At 48.3% G+C, this 20,000-nt stretch overlaps 1 long non-coding RNA gene across 1 annotated transcript in view; it reads left to right on the top strand.

Annotated features, from left to right (window-relative positions):
* LOC138852621 (uncharacterized) overlaps nt 1–20,000 on the top strand; it is a 170,189-nt gene that overhangs the window by 61,602 nt on the left and 88,587 nt on the right. The gene's annotated exons all lie outside the window — the stretch shown is intronic.

Here is a 20,000-nt window from a genome sequence, read left to right as displayed (position 1 = left end):
ATATATATATATATATATATATATATATATATATATATATATATATATATATATATATATATATATATATATATATATATAATGATTTCATCACATGTGAGAAACTCACTACACTAGGGTCATTAAGGCTGCATGGCACCTGTCCACCACCAGTCTAGAATACTTTAATACCTAAAATAGGGATTAAAGTATACTCTCTGTGTATATAAACTGGGAGACATACACCTCTCTGTGTACATATATTGTTACTTGTCGTTGCTTATAGCACAAGCTAGGTTTGTATACCTTAACGATATTTGAGGGATACGTGAAAGATACCTAAAGGATACTTGAAGGATACCTGAGTGATACTTGAAGGATACCTGAGGGATACCCGAAGAATACTTCATGGATATCTGATGAATATTTGAGGGATACCTGAAGATTACTTGAGGGGTAATTGAGGGATACCTGAGGAAAGTTTCCAGAAGCCAGCGCCTCAGTGTCTCGGTCCCAGACCAGGTCTCCGGCACTTGGAGACTGGAAGGGTATGTAGGTTTGATCTGTGGAGGAAGAGGAGATGTGCCTCTCCTGGATCATCGGATCAAGAACGTCTCTCGCCGGCGTCAATGCGTCATCGGAGCTCCTCTCCTCTTCCCTGGATCAAACCTGATTACCTCTCTCGTTCCCCCCAGGCTCAGAACACCGAATGAACAGATCCTGAACTGAGAAAGAGAACAGTGAGCACGGTACTAGGGAGTCAACTGAACACTTGTGGGTGAACACTGAACACGATACTTGAGCGTCAACAGATGAGAGAGAACACATGTTGTGAGGGAGGGGGAGATATTCTCCCCCTCCCTCTTTGGGGAAGTGGGAGGGGGACTGGTGAAATAAACGCATATTTTAAAGGAGGGGGGTGACACGTTGAGGGGAAAGAAGGTAGGAAAGGGAGATGGGAATTTTAAGGGGAAAGGTGATAAGGGAGATAATTATTCTAGGGGAAGGGGAGGGAGATTAAAGGGGTTTAACTAATTAGCGTCACTAAGTATAAGGAGATACTTGCTTCCCAGCACCTGAGTACCACCACCAGGTACTGGTGTTTCTAACACAGTATGTAACATTCCAGCAGGTACCAGGTAGCTACTGGTCTGGATGAGTAAGACAAGTGTGCCGAAACATTTCGCCCGCATAGCAGGCTTCTTCAGTCGGTCACAGGAGAACATAACACTGGAAAGAGCAGTAGTTGTAGTGGTTTTAAGGTAATCAGTCCTTCAGCCTCGGTAGGTGGTGGTGGTCCGCCGTGGCTTGCACTCGACCAGCCACCACTGCAGGCAATGCTTCGTTAACAGCCAAGTAAGTTCCCCGTCTTCTATAACATGTCCATTTTTCTCCTATAATCTACCTCGTAAGGTGAAGTCTAGGATCTTTTCTTAATTTTTGATGACAGTTGTGTTGCAGAGGTCTGAACAAACCTCAGACCTCTGCAGCACAACTATCCTCGAAGATCTGTTAAGTTATACCATAAATTAAGTAAAGATCCTGGACTTCACCTTACGAGACAGACAAAGAAAATGCGATAGTAATTATGGACAAGGTAGATTATAGTGAAAAAATGAAGATGTTGTTAGAAGATTGGGGGAACTTAGGTGCCTCTTAATCAAGAGGCAGGTTTACCGTCACTATGGTACAGTGTAACAGCTTGACAAAGCTCCTGGAGAGCGAAACGTTGCCACACTGTCATACTAGTTACACCTGTGTCCATTTTCCTGAGACACACACACTGTTGAGAAATGTTATGGTGATACGGACAGGACGTGGAAAAGGGCACTTACGTACAGTTCAGGACATTTATTACAGGAAACGTTTCGCCACGAGTGACGAGTGACTGTGGGGCAGCGGGCCACCAGCAGCAACAGCCTGGTTGACCAGGCAGACACAAGACGAGCCTGACCCATGGCCGGGCTCAGGGAATAGAAAGACCCTCGAAACTCAACAAAGGTATATCAACGATAAAGGTTAGGTATGACGATGTGTAAGTAACTATAGTCCCGAGGTTAAGCTGCAGGGGCGAGAGGGGGGCGTTGACCCCCTGGATTACCTGGAGGTTACCTGGAGGTTATTCCGGGGATCAGCGCCCCCGCGGCCCGGTCCATGACCAGGCCTCCCGATGGATCAGGGCCTGATCAACTAGGCTGTTACTGCTGGCCGCACGCAGTCCAACGTACGAGCCACAGCCCGGCTGATCCGGCACTGACTTTAGGTATCTGTCCAGCTCTCTCTTGAAGGCAGCCAAGGGTTTATTGGCAATTCCCCTAATGCTTGATGGGAGGCTGTTGAACAGTTTTGGGCCCCGGACACTTACGGTGTTTTCTCTTAGTGTACCAATGGCGCCCCTATTTTTAATTGGGGGTATTTTGCATCGCCTGCCCAGTCTTTTACTTTCGTAGGGAGTGATTTCTGTGTGCAGATTTGGGACCATGCCTTCCAAGATTTTCCAAGTGTAGATTATGATATATCTCTCCCTCCTGCGTTCCACCGAGTACAAGTCAAGTGCTTCCAAGCATTCCCAATAGTTAAGGTGCTTGACAGAACTTATACGTGCAGTAAAGGATCTCTGTACACTCTCTAGATCTGCGATTTCACCTGCTTTGAATGGAGATGTTAATGTACAGCAGTATTCCAGCCTAGAGAGAACACGTGATTTAAAAAGGATCATCATTGGCTTGGCATCTCTCGTTTTGAACGTTCTCATTATCCATCCTATCATTTTCTGTGCACGTGCGATCGTGGCACTGTTGTGATCCTTGAAAGTGAGATCCTCAGACATTACTACTCCCAGGTCCCTTACGTTATTTTTCCGCTCTATTGTATGGCCAGAGTTTGTAGTATACTCTGTTCTAGTTATTATCTCCTCCAGTTTTCCATAACGGAGTAGTTGGAATTTCTCCTCATTGAACATCATATTGTTTACCGTTGCCCACTGGAAAACTTTGTTTATATCTTCTTGGAGGTTAACCTTCGCGCGTGTAAGAAAGAAATTTCTCCTGTGAGGACACACTGAGATCTCTGACCCTACTATTCCCATGACCGACTTAGAATGAGAGGGAGATATGACTGGGACGTAGAAGTGGAAGATAAGGAGATAGAAATAAGGAGACTGAGAGGTATGTACCAGGAAATACGTATCTTTGACACTTTTTGATGAGTTTCGAGCTTCAAGTTGGGTAAATTTAGATCTAGAAAGGATGTGCGGAAAGTACTGATTTAGCAGTAGAGTTGTAGACAAGCTGAACAGTCTGGTGAGAAGGATACTGAGTCAGCTATATGCTTGAGGAGGGTTGGACTTCTGAAGGACCTGGTGAATAAGACACATGTGCAGCACTTGGGAATCTTTAATAGCGAAACGTTTCGCCCACACAGCAGGCTTCTTCAGTCTCATACAGAGCGAGCTAAATATGGAGACAGTAGATGCAGTGAGGTAAAGATGTGGTCAATCTATCACCCTTGAAAAGGGTTGATAGACTGGTCAGTCCCTCAGCCTGGAGAAGTCTGAGGTGGTCAGTCCCTCAGCCTGGAGAAGTCTGAGGTGGTCAGTCCCTCAGCCTGTAGAAGTCTGAGGTGGTCAGTCCCTCAGCCTGGAGAAGTTGAAGGTGGTCAGTCTCTCAGCCTGGATAAGTTTGAGGTGGTCAGTCCCCCAGCCTGGAGAAGTTTGAGGTGGTCAGTCCCTCAGCCTGGAGAAGTCTGAGGTGGTCAGTCTCTCAGCCTGGATAAGTTTGAGGTGGTCAGTCCCCCAGCCTGGAGAAGTTTGAGGTGGTCAGTCCCTCAGCCTGGAGAAGTTTGAGGTGGTCAGTCCCTCAGCCTGGAGAAGTTTGAGGTGGTCAATCTCTCAACCTGGTGAAGTTTGAGGTGGTCAGTCCCTCAGCCTGGAGAAGTCTGAGGTGGTCAGTCCCTCAGTCTCGAGAAGTTTGAGGTGGTCAGTCCCTCAGCCTGGAGAAGTTTGAGGTGGTCAGTCCCTCAGCCTGGAGAAGTCTGAGGTGGTCAGTCCCTCAGCCTGGAGAAGTTTGAGGTGGTCAGTCCCTCAGCCTGGAGAAGTTTGAGGTGGTCAGTCCCTCAGCCTGGAGAAGTTTGAGGTGGTCAGTCCCTCAACCTGGAGAAGTTTGAGGTGGTCAGTCCCTCAGCCTGGAGAAGTCTGAGGTGGTCAGTCCCTCAGCCTGGAGAAGTCTGAGGTGGTCAGTCCCTCAGCCTGGAGAAGTCTGAGGTGGTCAGTCCCTCAGCCTGGAGAAGTTTGAGGTGGTCAGTCCCTCAGCCTGGAGAAGTCTGAGGTGGTCAGTCCCTCAGCCTGGAGAAGTTTGAGGTGGTCAGTCTCTCAGCCTGGAGAAGTTTGAGAGGGTCAGTCCCTCAGCCTCTAGAAGTTTGAGGTGGTCAGTCCCTCAGCCTAGAGAATTTTGAGGTGGTCAGTCCCTCAGCCTGGAGAAGTTGAAGGTGGTCATTCCCTTAGCCTGGAGAAGTTTGAGGTGGTCAGTCCATCAGCCTGGAGAAGTTTGAGGTGGTCAGTCCCTCAGCCTGGAGAAGTTGAAGGTGGTCAGTCCCTCAGCCTGGAGAAGTTGAAGGTGGTCAGTCCCACAGCCTGGAGAAGTCTGAGGTGGTCAGTCCCTCAACCTGGAGAAGTTTGAGGTGGTTAGTCCCTCAGCCTGGAGAAGTTTGAGGTGGTCAGTCCCTCAGCCTGGAGAAGTTTGAGGTGGTCAGTCCCTCAGCCTGGAGAAGCTGAAGGTGGTCAGTCCCTCAGCCTGGAGAAGCTGAAGGTGGTCAGTCCCTCAGCCTGGAGAAGTTGAAGGTGGTCAGTCCCTCAGCCTGGAGAAGTTTGAGGTGGTCAGTCCCTCAGCCTGGAGAAGTTTGAGGTGGTCAGTCCCTCAGCCTGGAGAAGTTTGAGGTGGTCAGTCCCTCAGCCTGGAGAAGAGTTCAGGTGGAACATAGTCTCCATACTCTGCAACATTGTTGCAGACCATGGAGTTGAACACTTCTCCAGGCTGAGAGACTGACCACATCACCATAACCTCGCCCCTGCTCCTCCTGTCTCCATATTTACGTCTTTATTCGACTGATGAAGTCTAATATATAGGCTAAACTTTTCGCCAGTGAAAATAACCAAATGTCGAGTCTTATTCATGTACTTGCGAGTATTATATATCGTTTTTATAATTATACAACACTTATATACCGAGAAGGATGTGTCAAGCTTGGGCCAGTAGGTCTGCCGTAGTGCTCCTCCTTCCTTGTGTTATTTTCCTATTCCACCCATTCTCGGTTACGTAACATGACGGAGGCGCCGCACACTGTGTGGCTGCATCATCCTGCATGACAGCTGTACATCACTGGTAGACAGTACCGACAACGTGAAGAATTAGACACAGGTGACACATCTAGGTATCTTTATTATTTAGACGTTTCGCCATCCAGTGGCTTTATCAACACAAGGACGTAAAGTGGAGAATGTAGGTGCTGTGGTTCGTACGTTGGACTGCGTGCAGCCAGCAGTAACAGACCCGTTGATCGGGCCCTGATCCACCAGGAGGCCTGGTCATGGACCGGGCCGCGGGGGCGTTGATCCCCGGAATGCCCTCCAGGTAAACTCCAGGTAAATGAGTTGCTCAGCCACGGAGGTGAAGATCACCGGAGTCTTCAACACTGGAGAGAGTTCCGGGGGTCAACGCCCCCGCGGCCCGGTCTGTGACCAGGCCTCCTGGTGGATCAGAGCCTGATCTACCAGGCTGTTGCTGCTGGCTGCACTACGGTGATCTTCACAACAACGCTGAGGGACTGATTACTTCGTCTTTTATATATAGTTCTTCAGTCATATATAGTTCGTTAAATTACAACGTCATAATGTAACACTGTGACCTTGTGTTGTTAAAGCCACTGGATGGCGAAACGTCTAAATAATAAAGATACCCAGATGTGTCTCCTGTGTCTTAATTCTTGGCACATGTTGGTTGCATGGTGGGGACACAAACTCGCGGCGGACCCAAGATAACTGGTAATGCGGGAGCTGAAAAATGGAAGTGGACTCGAACAGTGGTGCCTTGCGTCACACAGAGTCCTCACACGCGGTGATGAGGGTAATGAAGGATGAGCCTCACTGAAGGAGGGGGTGGGGGATGAGGGAGGATCAGCATGTGAGGGGGACATGGTTGGGGGGTTGTAGAGTTGGGGGTGTGATGGTGGGGGTAGGGGTTAGAGGGAGGGAGAGGGGGAGCTGACAGTGCGCTATCAGCGACAGTTACTGAAGAAATATGAGGTAACTTATGTGAGGAGGTGGGGGGGGGTTCGTGGAGGGAGGGGGAGGGAGGGAAGGGGGGAGAAGAGGAGACACGCCGAGGAGGAAGAAGAAGAAGAAAGATAAAAAGAAGAGGAAGAAGAAACTGTGAAAGAGTCGTCCAAGTACGCCCATAAATCGTGTTTAGACTTGATAGCGCGGGGAGCGCTCCCCGTCCCCCGCCCCTTCCCCCTCCACCTCCCCTACTACCAACTGTAAACAAACCCACGTGGCTGCGTATCTCCGATGACGGCGGCGGCGGCGGCGAGGGAAAGACGGGAGATGCGTCGGAGGAGGTCGGAGAGATGTGTGTGGGGGAAGATGGGGATGTCGTGGTGGGGGAAGGCGGGGGGGTCGTGGTGGGGAAAGTCGTAGTGGGGGAAGGCGGGGGTGTCGCGGTGGGGGAGTCGTAGTGGGGGAAGGCGGGGGTGTCGTGATAGGGGTGTCGTGGTGGGGGAAGGTGGGGTAGAGGTAGCGATAGGGGAAGATGGGGTGTCGTGGTGGGGGAATGTTGGGTAGAGGTAGGGGGATGGTGGGGTTAGAGGTAGAGGGAAGGTGGGGTAGAGTTAGGGGAAAGGTGGGGGTAGAGCTAGGGGGATGGCGGGGTAGAGGTAGGGAGAAAGTGGGGGTAGAGGTAGGGGGAAAGTGGGGGTAGAGGTAGGGGGAAAGTGGGGGTAGAGGTAGGGGGAAAGAAAGTGGGGGTAGAGGTAGGGGGTTAGAGGTGGGGGTAGTAGTAGTAGGGGGAAGGTGAGGGGTAGAAGTAGATGGAAAGTGAGGGAAGGTGGGGGTAGTGACGGTGATGGTGGAGGGCAGGTAGGGGGTACAGGTAGGGAGAAGAGGTAGAAGGCAGGTGGGATAGAGGTGTGGGTAGGGGGGTAGTTGTAGGGGCAGGTGGGGGTAGAGATAGGGGCAGGTGGGTGTAGAGGTGGGGGTAGAGGTAGATGGCAGGTGGGCGGTAGAGGTTGGGGTAGAGGTAGGGGGCTGGTTGGGGTAGAGGTGGGTATAGAGGTAGGGGCAGGTGGGGAGTAGAGGTAGGGGGAGGTGGGGGTATAGGTAGGGGCAGGTGGGGGGAAGAGGTTGGGGTAGAGGTAGGGTGGAGGTGGGCGGTAGAGGTGAGGGTAGAGGTATGGGGCAGATGGGGGGAAGACGTGGGTTTAGAGCTGCAGATAGAGGTACGGGGCAGGGGGGGTTGAGGTGGGGTTAGAGGTAGGGGGCAGGTGGGGGTAGAGGTAGGGGGCAGGCGGGGGTGGAGGTAGGGGGTAGAAGTGGGGGTAGAGGCAGGGGTCAGGTGGGGGGTTGAGGTGGGGGTAGAGGTAGGGGGCAGGTGGGGGTGGAGGTGGCGGGTAGAGGTAGGGGGCAGGTGGGGGTTGAGGTGGGGGTAGAGGTAGGGGGTAGGTGGTGGGTAGAGGTGGGGGTAGAGGTGGGGGTGGTGGGGGTAGAGGTAGGGGGCAGGAGGGGGTGGAGGGGGGTAGAGGTAGGGGATGCATCGCGTCTTGTTACTGGCTGTTTTCTTTTCTCTCGGTTATTCTTGTTCCGTCTTGATCATGTTATTGTGTGTGTCATGTCTCCAGCGATGTGTGTCATGTCTCCAGTGATGTGTGTCATGTCTCTAGCGATGTGTCATGTCTCCAGCGATGTGTGTCATGTCTCCAGCGATGTGTGTCATGTCTCCAGCGATGTGTGTCATGTCTCCAGCGATGTGTGTCATGTCTCCAGCGATGTGTGTCATGTCTCCAGTGATGTGTGTCATGTCTCCAGCGATGTGTGTCATGTCTCCAGCGATGTGTGTCATGTCTCCAGCGATGTGTGTCATGTCTCCAGTGATGTGTGTCATGTCTCCAGCGATGTGTGTCATGTCTCCAGCGATGTGTGTCATGTCTCCAGTGATGTGTGTCATGTCTCCAGCGATGTGTGTCATGTCTCCAGCGATGTGTGTCATGTCTCCAGTGATGTGTGTCATGTCTCCAGCGATGTGTGTCATGTCTCCAGCGATGTGTGTCATGTCTCCAGTGATGTGTGTCATGTCTCCAGCGATGTGTCATGTCTCTAGCGATGTGTCATGTCTCCAGCGATGTGTGTCATGTCTCCAGCGATGTGTGTCATGTCTCCAGCGATGTGTGTCATGTCTCCAGTGATGTGTGTCATGTCTCCAGCGATGTGTCATGTCTCTAGCGATGTGTCATGTCTCCAGCGATGTGTGTCATGTCTCCAGCGATGTGTGTCATGTCTCCAGCGATGTGTGTCATGTCTCCAGTGATGTGTGTCATGTCTCCAACGATGTGTGTCATGTCTCCAGCGATGTGTGTCATGTCTCCAGCGATGTGTCATGTCTCTAGCGATGTGTCATGTCTCCAGCGATGTGTGTCATGTCTCCAGCTATGTGTGTCATGTCTCCAGCGATGTGTGTCATGTCTCCAGCGATGTGTCATGTCTCCAGCTATGTGTGTCATGTCTCCAGCGATGTGTGTCATGTCTCCAGCGATGTGTGTGTCATGTCTCCAGCGATGTGCGTGTCATGTCTCCAGCAATGTGTGTGTCATGTCTCCAGCGATGTGTGTTATGTCTCCAGCGATATGTGTCATGTCTCCAGCGATGTGTGTCATGTCTGCAGCGATGTGTGTGTCATGTCTCCAGCGATGTGTGTATCATGTCTCCAGGGATATGTGTGTCATGTCTCCAGCGATGTGTGTGTCATATCTCCAGCGATGTGTGTATCATGTCTCCAGCGATGTGTGTGTCATGTCTCCAGTGATGTGTGTGTCATGTCTCCAGCGATGTGTGTGTCATGTCTCCAGCGATGTGTGTCATGTCTCCAACGATGTGTGTGTCATGTCTCCAGCGATGTGTGTCATGACCGCAGCGATGTGTGTGTCATGTCTCCAGCGATGTGTGTGTCATGTCTCCAGCGATGTGTGTGTCATGTCCCCAGTGATGTATGTATCATGTCTCCAGCGATGTGTGTGTCATGTCTCCAGTGATGCGTGTGTCATGTCTCCAGCGATGTGTGTATCATGTCTCCAGCGATGTGTGTCGTGTCTCCAGCGATGTGTGTCATGTCTCCAGCGATGTGTGTATCATGTCTCCAGCGATGTGTGTGTCATGTCTCCAGCGATGTGTGTGTCAGGTCCCCAGTGATGTGTGTATCATGTCTCCAGCGATGAGTGTGTCATGTCTCCAGTGATGCGTGTGTCATGTCTCCAGCGATGTGTGTATCATGTCTCCAGCGATGTGTGTATCATGTCTCCAGCGATGTGTGTCATGTCTCCAGCGATGTGTGTCATGTCTCCAGCGATGTGTGTCATGTCTCCAGCGATGTGTGTGTCATGTCTCGATCGATGTGTGTGTCATGTCTCCAGCTATGTGTGTATCATGTCTCCAGCGATGTGTGTGTCATGTCTCCAGCAATGTGTGTGTCATGTCCCCAGCGATGTGTGTGTCATGTCTCCAGCGATGTGTGTGTGTGTTATGTCTCCAGCGATGTGTGTATCATGTCTCCAGCCATGTGTGTGTCATGTCTCCAGCGATGTGTGTGTCATGCCTCCAGCGATGTGTGTCATGTCTCCAGCGATGTGTATGTCATGTCTCCAGCGATGTGGGTGTCATGTCCTCAGCGATGTGTGTATCATGTCTCCAGCGATGTGTGTGTCACGTCCCCAGCGATGTGTGTATCATGTCTCCAGTGATGCGTGTGTCATGTCTCCAGCGATGTGTGTATCATGTCTCCAGCGATGTGTGTATCATGTCTCCAGCGATGTGTGTCATGTCTCCAGCGATGTGTGTCATGTCTCCAGCGATGTGTGTCATGTCTCCAGCGATGTGTGTGTCATGTCTCGATCGATGTGTGTGTCATGTCTTCAGCTATGTGTGTATCATGTCTCCAGCGATGTGTGTGTCATGTCTCCAGCAATGTGTGTGTCATGTCCCCAGCGATGTGTGTGTCATGTCTCCAGCGATGTGTGTGTGTGTTATGTCTCCAGCGATGTGTGTATCATGTCTCCAGCGATGTGTGTGTCATGTCTCCAGCGATGTGTGTGTCATGCCTCCAGCGATGTGTGTCATGTCTCCAGCGATGTGTATGTCATGTCTCCAGCGATGTGGGTGTCATGTCCTCAGCGATGTGTGTATCATGTCTCCAGCGATGTGTGTGTCACGTCCCCAGCGATGTGTGTATCATGTCTCCAGCGATGTGTGTATCATGTCTCCAGCGATGTGTGTGTCACGTCCCCAGCGATGTGTGTATCATGTCTACAGCGATGTGTGTATCATGTCTCCAGCGATGTGTGTATCATGTCTCCAGCGATGTGTGTGTCACGTCCCCAGCGATGTGTGTATCATGTCTCCAGCGATGTGTGTATCATGTCTCCAGCGATGTGTGTGTCACGTCCCCAGCGATGTGTGTATCATGTCTCCAGCGATGTGTGTATCATGTCTCCAGCGATGTGTGTATCATGTCTCCAGCGATGTGTGTCATGTCTCCAGCGATGTGTGTGTCATGTCTCCAGCGATGTGTGTCATGTCCCCAGCGATGTGTGTATCATGTCTTAAGCGATGTGTGTATCATGTCTCCAGCGATGTGTGTGTCATGTCTCCAGCGATGTGTGTGTCATGTCTCCAGCGATGTGTGTCATTTCTCCAGCGATGTGTGTGTCATGTCTCCAGCGATGTGTTATGTCTCAAGCGATGTTTGTCCCATGTCTCCAGCGATGTGTGTCATGTCTCCAGCGATGTGTGTATCATGTCTCCAGCGATGTGTGTGTCATGTCTCCAGAGATGTGTGCGTCATGTCTCCAGCGATGTGTGTGTCATGTCCCAGCGATGTGTATCATGTCTCCAGCGATGTGTGTGTCATGTCTCCAGCAATGTGTGTGTCATGTCCCCAGCGATGTGTGTGTCATGTCTCCAGCGATGTGTGTGTGTGTTATGTCTCCAGCGATGTGTGTATCATGTCTCCAGCGATGTGTGTGTCATGTCTCCAGCGATGTGTGTGTGTGTCATGCCTCCAGCGATGTGTGTCATGTCTCCAGCGATGTGTATGTCATGTCTCCAGCGATGTGGGTGTCATGTCCTCAGCGATGTGTGTATCATGTCTCCAGCGATGTGTGTGTCACGTCCGCAGCGATGTGTGTATCATGTCTCCAGCGATGTGTGTATCATGTCTCCAGCGATGTGTGTGTCACGTCCCCAGCGATGTGTGTATCATGTCTCCAGCGATGTGTGTATCATGTCTCCAGCGATGTGTGTATCATGTCTCCAGCGATGTGTGTGTCACGTCCCCAGCGATGTGTGTATCATGTCTCCAGCGATGTGTGTATCATGTCTCCAGCGATGTGTGTGTCACGTCCCCAGCGATGTGTGTATCATGTCTCCAGCGATGTGTGTATCATGTCTCCAGCGATGTGTGTATCATGTCTCCAGCGATGTGTGTCATGTCTCCAGCGATGTGTGTGTCATGTCTCCAGCGATGTGTGTCATGTCCCCAGCGATGTGTGTATCATGTCTCCAGCGATGTGTGTATCATGTCTCCAGCGATGTGTGTGTCATGTCTCCAGCGATGTGTGTGTCATGTCTCCAGCGATGTGTGTCATTTCTCCAGCGATGTGTGTATCATGTCTCCAGCGATGTGTGTGTGTCATGTCTCCAGCGATGTGTGCGTCATGTCTCCAGCGATGTGTGTGTCATGTCCTAGCGATGTGTGTATCATGTCTCCAGCGATGTGTGTACCATGTCTCCAGCGATGTGTGTCATGTATCCAGCGATGTGTGTCATGTCTCCAGCGATTTGTGTATCATTTCTCCAGCGATGTGTGTGTGTCATGTCTCCAGCGATGTGTCATGTCTCAAGCGATGTGTGTGTCATGTCTCCAGCGATGTGTGTCATGTATCCAGCGATGTGTGTGTCCTGTCTCCAGCGATGTGTGTGTCATGTCTCCAGCGATGTATGTGTCATGTCTCCAGAGATGTGTGTCATGTATCCAACGATGTGTGTGTCATGTCTCCAACGATGTGTGTCATGTCTCCAGCGATGTGTGTGTGTGTGTGTCATGTCTCCAGCGATGTGTGTGTGTCATGACTCCAGCGATGTGTGTGTGTCATATCTCCAGCGTTGTGTGTGTGTGTGTATGTCTCCAGCGATGTGTGTGTGTCATGTCTCCAGCGATGTGTGTGTGTGTGTGTGTGTCATGTCTCCAGCGATGTGTGTCATGTCTCCAGCGATGTGTGTGTGTGTGTCATCTCTTCAGAGATGTGTGTAATGTCTTCAGCGATGTGTGTGTGTGTCATGTCTCCTGCGACGTTTGTGTCATGTCTCCAGCGATGTCTGCGTGTGTGTGTCCAGTGATGTGTGTGTGTGTCATGTCTCCAGCGATGTGTGTGTGTCATGTCTCCAGAAATGTGTATGTCATGTATCTAGCGATGTGTGCGTCATGTCTTCAACGATGTGTGGCATGTCTCCAGCGATGTGTGTGTGTCATGTCTCCAGCGATGTGTGTGTGTCATGTCTCCAGAGATGTGTGTGTCATGTCCCCAGCGATGTGTGTGCCATGTCTCCAGCGATGTGTGTGTCATGTCTCCAGCGTTGTGTGTGTGTGTCATGTTTCCAGCGATGTGTCATGTCTCCAGCGATGTGTGTGTCATGTCTCCAGCGGTGTGTGTGTGTCATGTCTCCAGCGATGTGTCATGTCTCCAGAGATGTGTGTGTCATGTCTCCAGCTATGTGTGTGTCATGTCTCCAACGATGTGTGTCATGTCTCCAGCAATGTGTGCGTTATGTCTCCAGCGATGTGTGTGTGTGTGTGATGTCTCCAGCGATGTGTGTGTGTGTGTGATGTCTCCAGCGATGTGTGTGTCATGTCTCCAGCGATGTGTGTGTGTCATGTCTCCAGCGATGTGTGTGTGTCATGTCTCCAGCGATGTGTGTCATGTCTCCAGCGATGTGTGTGTGTTATGTCTCCAGCGATGTGTGTGTGTGTCATGTCCCCAGCGATGTCTATGTGTAAGTCTCCAGCGATGTGTGTGTGTGTCATGTCTCCAGCGATGTGTGTGTGCGTCATGTCTCCAGCGATGTGTGTCATGTCTCCAGCGATGTGCGTGTGTCATGTATCCAGTGATGTGTGTCATGTCTCCAGCGATGTGTATGTGTCATGTCTCCTGCGATGTGTGTCATGTCTCCAGCGATGTGTGTGTGCGTGTGTCATATCTCCAGCGATGTGTGTGTGTCATATATCCAGCGATGTGTGTGTGTCATGTCTCCAGCGATGTGTGTGTGTCATGTGAAAAGCGATGTGTGTGTCATGTCAAAAGCGATGTCTGTGTGTGTCATGTCAAAAGCGATGTGGGTGTGTCATGTCTCCAGCGATGTGTGTCATGTCTCCAGCGATGTGTGTGTGTCATGTCTCCAGCGACGTCTGTGTGTATGTCTCCAGCGATGTGCGTCGTGTCTCCAGCGATGTGTGTGTGTCATGTCTCCAGCGATGTGTGTGTGTCATGTCTCCAGCGATGTGTGGGTGTCATGTCTCCAGCGATGTGTCATGTCTCCAGCGATGTGTGTGTCACGTCTTCAGTGATGTGTGTGTGTCATGTCTCCAGTGATGTGTGTGTGTCATGTTTCCAGCGATGTGTCTGTGTCATGTATCCAGCGATATGTGTCATGTCTCCAGCGATGTGTGTGTGTCATGTCTCCAGCGATGTGTGTGTGTCATGTCTCCAGCGATGTACGTGCGTGTCATGTCTCCGGCGATGTGTGTCATGTATCCAGCGATGTGTGTGTGTCATGTCTCCAGCGATGTGTGGGTGTCATGTCAAAAGCGATGTCAGTGTGTCATGTCTGCAGGGATGTGTGTGTGTGTGTGTCATGTTTCCAGCGATGTGTGTGTGTGTCATGTCTCCAGCGATGTGTGTGTATCATGTCTCCAGCGATGTGTGTGTGTCATATCTCCAGCGATGTGTGTGTGTGTGTATCATGTCTCCAGCTATGTGTGTGTGTCATGTCTCCAGCGATGTGTGTGTGTGTGTGTGTGTGTGTGTGTGTGTGTGTGTGTGTCATGTCTCCAGCGATGTCTGTGTGTATGTCTCCAGCGATGTGTATCATGTCTCCAGCGATGTGTATCATGTCTCCAGCGATGTGTGTGTATCATGTCTCCAGCGATGTCTGTGTGTATGTCTCCAGCGATGTGTGTGTGTGTGTGTGTGTGTGTGTGTCATGTCTCCAGCGATGTGTGTGTCATATCTCCTGTGATGTGTGTATGTCATGTCTCCAGCGATGTGTGTCATGTCTCCACGTATCCAGTGATGTATGCTATCATGTCAGCATCACGTCTTCACTTCTCCCATGCCACGAGTTAATTTTTTTCAATCTGTTTTTTAAAGTGTCAACATATTTTCGGTGTTTTTTGCGCTGCTGGCATTCTACCCAGGGCAGCAAACTTTATGTCTGGGACCTGTCTACCTGCATATCTTTCAGCCTTTGCTGTCTAATCCACTTTTTTGTTTTCGTTTATGGCCGTGAAAGCTACACTTCCGCCGCGTGATAAGATGTTACCTTAATGTAATATATAACACCTTCTCCCCCCTAATTACCTTTTTTTTTTGTATAGGATTTTGGCCTCAATGAATTTGGGCTGTCTTAGTAACTGTGGTGGCGCGAGTCTTGATTCTATTTATGTTATCTTCTGACGAGAGAGTTTCCTCTGATACTACTTCTGAAATCCGTCAAACACCTTCAAGAATTCTGTTTCGTTTTTATATATGTATATCAATAACAACACTGCGTTAGCCAAGGATTCGAACCCATGTTGTACTGGCCCGCCATTGTGAGCGAGAAACACATGACGCCTTAACCCACAGGGCCATCTAGTCCTACAAGAACCAAGCACCCAGCAAAGCTAGGTGTGTTACTCAAGCTTGAGAGCTCCCACACCTCCGTATGCCCTCGAACCAAGAGTAACACACCTAGCTTGGCTGGGTGCTTGGTTTTTGTAGGATTGGGTGGTCATGTGGGTTAAGGCGTCATGTGGTTCTCGCTCACAATGGCGGGCCAGTACAACATGGGTTCGAATCCTTGGCTAGCGTATTGTTGTTATTGATCAATACCACTCGTTCGTGGTTACACTAATATATATATATATATATATATATATATATATATATATATATATATATATATATATATATATATATATATATATATATATATATATATTAAAGGTTCCAGGACCTTTGGTATATGCTAAATCGACTTTGATTCCATTTGCTAATCTCAGATTGTCTTCAACCTTATGATGATTTTCTTGAACAGTGGATGGTAACAGCCTGATTGATCAGGCCCTGAACCACCGGGAGGCCTGGTCGTGGACCGGGCCGCGGGGGGCGTTGATCCCCGGAATGCCCTCTAGGTAGACTCCAGGTATGTAGGTTACAGAGTAAACTATCCACCATCCACAGGTTGGATAAATGGTACACAATAAACTAGCCACTGTCCACAGGTTGGATATAGGGTACACAATAAACTAGCCACTGCCCACAGGTTGAATATAGGGTACACAATAAACTAGCCACTGCCCACAGGTTGGATATAGGGTATACAATAAACTAGCCACTACCCACAGGTTGGATATAGGGTACACAATAAACTAGCCACTACCCACAGGTTGGATATAGGGTACACAATAAACTAGCCACTACCCACAGGTTGGATATAGGGTATACAGTAAACTAGCCACTACCCACAGGTTGGATATAGGGTACACAATAAACTAGCCACTGCCCACAGGTTGGATATAGGGTATACAATAAACTAGCCACTACCCACAGGTTGGATATAGGGTACACAATAAACTAGCCACTACCCACAGGTTGGATATAGGGTACACAATAAACTAGCCACTGCCCACAGGTTGGATATAGGGTACACAATAAACTAGCCACTGCCCACAGTTTGGATATAGGGTACACAATAAACTAGCCACTGCCCACAGGTTGGATATAGGGTACACAATAAACTAGCCACTACCCACAGGTTGGATATAGGGTACACAATAAACTAGCCACTACCCACAGGTTGGATATAGGGTACACAATAAACTAGCCACTGCCCACAGGTTGGATATAGGGTACACAATAAACTAGCCACTGCCCACAGGTTGGATATAGGGTACACAATAAACTAGCCACTGCCCACAGGTTGGATATAGGGTACACAATAAACATAAACTAGCCACTGCCCACAGTTTGGATATAGGGTACACAATAAACTAGCCACTGTCCACAGGTTGGATATAGGGTACACAATAAACTAGCCACTGCCCACAGGTTGGATATAGGGTACACAATAAACTAGCCACTGCCCACAGGTTGGATATAGGGTACACAATAAACTAGCCACTGCCCACAGTTTGGATATAGGGTACACAATAAACTAGCCACTGCCCACAGGTTGGATATAGGGTACACAATAAACTAGCCACTACCCACAGGTTGGATATAGGGTACACAATAAACTAGCCACTACCCACAGGTTGGATATAGGGTACACAATAAACTAGCCACTACCCACAGGTTGGATATAGGGTACACAATAAACTAGCCACTACCCACAGGTTGGATATAGGGTACACAATAAACTAGCCACTACCCACAGGTTGGATATAGGGTACACAATAAACTAGCCACTACCCACAGGTTGGATATAGGGTACACAATAAACTAGCCACTACCCACAGGTTGGATATAGGGTACACAATAAACTAGCCACTGCCCACAGGTTGGATATAGGGTACACAATAAACTAGCCACTACCATCCACTACACCTCCCTCAGTGAGGAAGGCCAGATGAGGGGTCATACATATTTATTTTTAAATGTAAATTCACTAAGGTATTTGAGGAGGTAGATCATGGTAATGAATATGATATTGTGTATATGGACTTCAGTAAGGCTTTTGACAGGGTCCCACATCAGAGACTATTGAGGAAAATTAAAGCACATGGAATAGGAGGAGAAATTTTTTCCTGGATAGAGGCATGGTTGACAAATAGGGAAGATTTGAATAGACTGATGCAGTGGTCGGAGAAATGGCAGATGCAGTTTAATATAGACAAATGCAAAGGTCTAAATGTTGGACAGGAAAATAACCATGCCACATATAAACTAAATAATGTAGGTCTTAATATTACGGATTGCGAAAAGATTTAGGAGTTCTGGTTAACAGTAATCTGAAACCAAGACAACAGTGCATAAGTGTTCGCAATAAAGCTAATAGAATCCTTGGCTTCATATCAAGAAGCATAAATAATAGGAGTCCTCAGGTTGTTCTTCAACTCTATACATCCTTGGTTAGGCCTCATTTAGATTATGCTGCACAGTTTTGGTCACCGTATTACAGAATGGATATAAATTCTCTGGAAAATGTACAAAGGAGGATGACAAAGATGATCCCATGTATCAGAAACCTTCCCTATGAGGATAGACTAAGGGCCCTGAAACTGCACTCTAGAAAGACGTAGAATTAGGGGGGATATGATTGAGGTTTATGTGGAAGACAGGAATAAATAAAGGGGATGTAAATAGTGTGCTGAAAATATCTAGCCTAGACAGGACTCGCAGCAATGGTTTTAAGTTGGAAAAATTCAGATTCAGGAGGGATATAGGAAAGTACTGGTTTGGTAATAGAGTTGTGGATGAGTGGAACAAACTCCCAAGTACCGTTATAGAGGCCAGAACGTTGTGTAGCTTCAAAAATAGGTTGGATAAATACATGAGTAGATGTGGGTGGGTGTGAGTTGGACCTGATAGGCTTGTGCTAACAGGTCGGTTGTTCCGTGTTCCTCCCTTAAGTCAATGTGACCTGACCTGCCTCGGTTGGGTGCATTGGCTTAAGCCGGTAGGGACTTGGACCTGCCTCGCATGGGCCAGTAGGCCTTCTGCAGTGTTCCTTCGTTCTTATGTTCTTATGTTCTTATGTTCTTATGATTTGAACGTGCATGTTATGGTAAAAATGGAGGGGGAGGGGGAGGGGGAGGGGGAGGGCGAAGGGTAGCAGGGGCAAGGGATGGGGAATCAAGGGACAGGGAAGGGAAAAATTCTCATGATGGTTTCCGGGCATGAAAGTGCTCAAGACGTGAGCGGTTATAGCGAAACGTTTCCAGGGATGAGAGGTCTTGGCGAAACGTTTGCAGAAATACGATGGTACTTGACGAAACGTTTCCAGGTATGTGAGTCCTCCCTACAATTATTTGTTTTGTTTTGAAGACGCTAATATTCATAGCAAAACGTTTAAAGGAAATTGGAAGCCCACGGCAAAACGTTTCTCCAGACGACAACAACACTGCCACCCAGTGTAAACAAACCCACGTGGCTGGGGTGGGCGGGGCCGCTAAAAGTCCATCGAATGTAAACAAAAGCACGTGGACCCCCGGCCTTCCGCAGGGTAAACAAGTCTTTTTAACCCCCCCCTCCCCCTCTCTCACCCCTATCCCTGCCGTCAAATCAAACAACCCCCTCCTCCTTCCCCCCCCAACCACTGAACCACCTAGAGCGGTTCATTGGTACACAGGTACCTAAAAGAAATACCACTTACCCCAACCGAAAATCGAACCCGTTTAGACTTTCTCTTTCGTAAACTACGGTGAACCTAGGCTCTGGTGAGCGAATTTATTCGGGAATTGCAAACAGCGTGAGCGAAAACATTCGCCTCTGGAATAGAATAAAAAAATTTAGACAATAACTAGGTTAAAATTTCTCTCAAAAAAATGGCCAATGTGGCCGTCTGTTAAACATATTAATTAATAATGCCCTTAATGGCCCAAGATGTTACAGTGGTCCGTAAATGGTCTAGATTTTTTCTTTCAATAATTACGTCAGAAAAATAACATCATAAAAATATTTCAAGATATTTTAATTTTCGTACTCATGATAATATGAAGATATAATAATAATAATAATAATAATAATAATAATAATAATAATAATAATAATAATATATGGTTACAAATAAAAACGGATGTATATATATATATATATATATATATATATATATATATATATATATATATATATATATATATATATATATATATATATATATATATACTAACATTAATTTCGAGAGAGAGAGAGAGAGAGAGAGAGAGAGAGAGCAAATATGAATATTGATTAATAAATAAGAGTCTGGGACGGGTATCTGGATGTGATTGATGGGTCCCGCAAGCCTATTAAGAGAGGGGGAGGCGTTGGGGAAGTGTTGGGGAAATGTTGGGGAAATGTTGGAAAAAATGTTGGTGAGACGGAAATACTGGGGACGTGGTAGCAACAACAACATCGCCACCACCATCACCACAATCACCACCACATCATCAACCACAACTACCACTAACCCCCCCCCCTCCCCCTCCCCCCAAAAAAACCACGAAACCACTTCCAAATATCATTTATAAATATTAATTAAGCCAGTGGAACATGTGATTCATTACCCGGTTAATTAAACCAGCTGATTGACTCTCATATTAACCGAATTCTTTGATACTAAAAAAAAAAAAAAACAGTACCACTTAACCGCAGTCCCCTCTAATTATCCTATTAAACCATATAAACTGTGTATATACATGTATATACATGTCCCTGATGTCTTATTTATATACATATGTATACATATCCCCTCATTTAGGGCCTTAATGAGGGGAATTACACACTAGGTGTAGTCAAAGGTGTTTGTT

This window comes from Cherax quadricarinatus, chromosome 13 (assembly GCF_038502225.1).
Source record: "Cherax quadricarinatus isolate ZL_2023a chromosome 13, ASM3850222v1, whole genome shotgun sequence".
NCBI classification, from domain to species: domain Eukaryota; kingdom Metazoa; phylum Arthropoda; class Malacostraca; order Decapoda; family Parastacidae; genus Cherax; species Cherax quadricarinatus.
Note: the sequence above shows the minus strand (reverse complement) of the source record. Positions and strands in the feature narration are given on the sequence as shown.